This window comes from Silene latifolia, chromosome 9 (genome assembly GCF_048544455.1).
Source record: "Silene latifolia isolate original U9 population chromosome 9, ASM4854445v1, whole genome shotgun sequence".
NCBI lineage: Eukaryota > Viridiplantae > Streptophyta > Magnoliopsida > Caryophyllales > Caryophyllaceae > Silene > Silene latifolia.
This window is the reverse complement of record NC_133534.1, coordinates 47,369,378-47,374,044: the sequence shown is the minus strand read 5'-3', so window position 1 is coordinate 47,374,044 and position 4,667 is coordinate 47,369,378. Positions and strand designations below refer to the sequence as shown.

General features: G+C 41.6%; 1 non-coding gene across 1 annotated transcript; it reads right to left on the bottom strand.

The window, feature by feature from the left end:
* Positions 1 to 3,999: 3,999 nt before the first annotated feature.
* On the bottom strand, positions 4,000 to 4,106 carry LOC141603355 (small nucleolar RNA R71). The gene has a single exon (XR_012525236.1). It is a non-coding gene; the product is annotated as a small nucleolar RNA R71 (small nucleolar RNA).
* Between the last annotated feature and the right edge of the window lie 561 nt (positions 4,107 to 4,667).

Here is a 4,667-nt window from a genome sequence, read left to right as displayed (position 1 = left end):
CGTGGACTAGGGGGAGGTCGAGACGGTGGTGCCACTGTTTCTGGTTGCGTGGGCTGACGGCGAGCAGAGCCGTGGTGGTTTGCTAGGGGTTTGGTGAGTGTTGCGGTGGTGGTGAGTCAAGGACAGTGGACGGTTGGTGAGGCTTGGCGGTGAACCAGGCCAAATGCCAGCCCTGGTTCGACTCGTCGGCGGCAGTCGACCAGGCTGGTGGTGGTTGTTGGTGGTGGGGTCGAAGTGGGCAGCATGCCTGGTGGTTGTAACGGTGGAGAGGTGGCGCGTGGGAGCGTGGGGATGCGAGTGAAGGGACGGTGGTTGTGGACGGGTTGTGTTTGTTTTGAAACGGGTTTTTTATTAGTTTAATCTTTATAATTCGTTAATCGGTCGTATTATTAATTAATTAATTTAATTCCCGAGTTGATTAAAATAATTAAAGACGGGTTTTGAGTCGGGTGTTGAGTTGTTCAAATGTTGATTCGGGTTTTTCTTAAATCGCATAATTCGTTAATCCTTTAATTATCATTTTGGTTTTAGTTCCGAGTTATTTAAAATAAAATAATAATTAATAATAATTAATTAATTAGAGACGGGTTTGTTAAAATGAAAAAACTACTATATCGGGAAAGTTTCCATTCTAAGAAATTCTACTTTAGTAACTTTCTATTTTGGGAAGTTGGGGCAAATACTAATCGGGTTATTTTAGTTATCACCGTGGGCATAAGTTTGGTGTCGGGATTGTATTTCGGGAAGCTTCTATTTTGGGAGATTTCTATATTTAGTAGTTAGTAATTATAAATATTATAATTGTTTTAGGTGACGGATTCGTGAAGGATCGATAATCAGATTCGTTGCTTTATTTTCTGGACTGCTTGAACTGCTTAATTGGATTTGCTGGCACTTTGAGGTAGGGAAATACACTTGTCCTATTATCGTTGTTGTTGAATTGTGTTGACTTGATTCCTGGTTGTTGATTTACGTTATGATTTATATACGGAAAGTGATTGATCAATTGATCGTATTGAGTATGATATCACAACATCGGGTAACCGGCATGATTTTATAATTTATCAGTTCAGTGATTTATATATATATTGTGTTGCATTAATTTCTTTTGAGCATTCATATGCATTGGAGATGGAAGATGTTGTGGTGATGTGGTGTGATGATGACGATGTTGTGATAAGGCCCAGGCGGGTTCTGCAGGACTTGCCCTGGTGTCCTCAACAAGCGAAATGCGGATCGGCTACGGTCGATATATATAGTCTACCGTGGATCGGTATGGCTGGGCGTTCCGGGTTATGAGATATGAGATATGAGTTGAGATGGAGATGGAGGTGACGGAGGAGCATGCATATCATATTTTATTGTTTCATTGTTTTCCCTACTCAACCTCGTGGTTGACCCTGTGTATTCGTGAACACCTGTGACGACCCAAATATTGGCGAGCAGACTTGACAGGTTAAAAGATAGAACGGGAGCTGGATGGGCGTGAGACACTGGATCAGAAGACTTAGTAGCTAGATCATCATCTAGAAGACCTTCACTTTTATTTATGTTAGTTCTTTGTAATTTGACGTAAAAGAGGTTTTGTAATAATTAAGTTAAAGCAATTATATAATTTTTGCCTTGGAGTTTAATTTGCTATTCACTACCTCGGGAAACCGAGATGGTATCAGTCCGGTTTATTAGGGAATGTCTTGCTAAAGGCTCTTTCATAAACCGGGGTGTTACATTAATAACCTAATTAGACACGTTAGGGTACATCGACATAGCTTTTAAAATCAACTAACAATTCTATAACCTAATTGAACGCATCTCTCTTTTCACTCGATTTCTCGCTAGCGTAGGAGTGCGTGATTAGCACCTTCCTATTAACACTCGATGAGTAGCGTTAATATCATAACACCTTGACCTAATTTGACCCCTTTAGGCCGTGTAGAATACACATTTGCAAGACATCTTTTCAATCGATCAACGTCGTTTCTAACTTGTTTCCTAGCCCGCTTTCGAGCTTGTTTCGCAATCAATTGATCTAACTAATGAACCTGACCTAGGACCTAGGGTAGCCGTTTCTAGAGTGGCCATGGCTTGGCCGTGTCCTTTGGTTTTTCTTGTTTCGTTTGTTTTACATCGTTTGTTCTTTATTGTTTTGTCGCTTGTAATTTATCGTTTGTTCATCGAGTTGTAATTTTCAAGTTAGCTTTCTTTTATCGAGTCAAAACCTCTTCCAAAAACCTTAGTCTTGTTTGGTTAGATGGTTGTGCCCCAATGCATGTAAGAGCGTAATAAATTGCATGTTGTTTAAAGCAATATGGCCCGATTTATGCTAATGCATGCTTTGGTGCGTAGCCCTATGTCTAATTCGATAAGATTAAGCGAAAGCACACATTACGAGGAGTGACCCAAGGCCGTGAGTCATGTAAGCCGTGGGCCACCCCCCTTGTGCACGGTTTCCTAGGCCGAATGGCCGTGTAATGCGTCGTGTACGGTTTTGTGTATAGCGTTGTATTTTAGATCGAGTTGTATCTTTAATTTATCGTTGTGTCGGCATGAAATGCCTGGGTTGTAATAGGATAGATCCCAACGGCTTCCCCATTCCCATCAAGCCTTGTTTGTTTCGTTTATATATTGTTAGATCAATCAACCCACATGCTAAATTACAACTTTGACAAAGTTAGTTTAGTTGCATCTAAATCGACATAGAAATTTCACATGTTAGGGTTTTGAAAACGATGTTTGCATATCATATATCGTAGTAGCTATGACCTTGTTTGAAATCCGACACTTGACTTAGTAGAGGCCGTTATTGACGGGCGGGGTTAGGTGTCCTTATGGGCTTCCTAACACGTACCCTCACCCCTTACTCAAGATCTAAGGTTTGTGGATCCGTCTAAATACCATTGGATTACGAGAGTCATTCAAATCGAGTGATATAGGGTACAAGTCTTTATCTTTAATCATTCGTAGTCGATTGGCTTTATGCTTTTCGATGAAAGGTGTAAAGTTGACTTGAACGGTTCCAAGTTCCCAAAAAACTTGGTGGCGACTCTAATTTGTCTTAATTCGATTCGAAAGAACCTCGAGTCGATTATGCCTAGTGTGGATCCCGCGGACGCAGTTCCCGAGGGCCTTGTCCACAAATTTCATTTTGTCTTAGGTAGTCTTAGTATAACAAATTCATCCTTTATTGCCGACCTAGCTAAAAGATAGGATTAGAACAATTAGTAATCTTTTTAACTCCTTGTGGGATCGACCCTCTATTTTGCACAACGATAAATCGTGCACTTGCGAGGTACTATTTGATAACCATCAAGTTTTTGGCGCCGTTGCCGAGGAGTTCAGCTAGATATTAATTGTTTTCGTTCTAGTTTAGACTAAGTCTTTTTGTGTTACTAATCCTTCTCTTGAGTGTGTAGGACTTTTTGCATGAGTAGGAGGAATCGAAGAAGCCAACCGATTTATCCGATTGACCACGAGATTGAAGCTACCGCAAGATGACTAAATTCACTCCGTAGAAGAGGATTTATAGAAACACCAACTTCCCAAGAAAATTTAGTAGTGGAAGACATTCAAGAAGCACCGAGTACTTTTGAGTCTTTTAAGAATCCCTTTGGAATTCCGGAAGAAGCGACAATGGCCGCGGTTCCTATGCGGGATAATTTGGCTCCGAAAAAGGTGGTGAATCCTAGTATTGTCAAGCCACCTATTCAAGCTAAAAACTTCGATGTGAAAGCCACCTTGCTACAACTAGTCCAAGGGAACCAATTCGGCGGGGGAGCCACCGAAAACCCCAATGAACATCTCAATGAATTCTTGGATAGTTGTGACATGTTCAAGGCAAATGGTGTGTCGGAAGATGCCCTCCGCCTTAGGCTCTTTCCTTACTCTTTGAGGGGGTGTGCTAAGGATTGGCTAAAGAGTTGTGAATTCGATTCCCTTCGGACTTGGGATGATGTCTCCAAGGCTTTCCTAAACAAATACTTCCCACCACAAAGAACCGCAAGGATCAAGAGTGAGCTTCAAGGCTTCACTCAACAAGATGATGAGACCCTTTACGAGGCATGGGAAAGGTATAAGGGACTCCAAAGGTTGTGTCCTCATCATGGGATTGGAGATGATGAGTTGATTAACAACTTTTATGAGGGGTTGAGCAATGAAATGAAGATGAACCTTGATTCTGGCTCGGGAAAGGGAGCATTAGACAAAATTGACCACAAAACGGCCAAGGAGCTTATTGAGGAAATGGCTTCTCGTACCTTTCATTGGAACAATGATAGGCACAAGAGGAAGGGAAAGTCAACGGTTGAATAGGCCAACAATGTTGAGGTTAAAGGGTTAATTGAAGAGCTCAAGCAACAAGTTGCCTTGATGAGTTCGAGCAACACATCTAGCAACTCTTCTTCTATGAGGAACCAAGTTTATAGTTGTGAGATTTGTGGAGAGCAAGGACATCCACCAAATGAGTGTCCTTTGATGGTAGGAGAGGGCAATTGCATGGAGCAAGTGAACGGAATATGGGAGTCTAGTCCGGCAAAGCAAGCATTTAACAACAACCAATATCATCCCGGAATGAGAGCCCACCCAAACTTCTCCTATGGTTCACAAAATGTCCAAAATCCCCCTTCCAACAAAAACCACAATTAACACAAACCTTTCAAGCTCAAAAACCA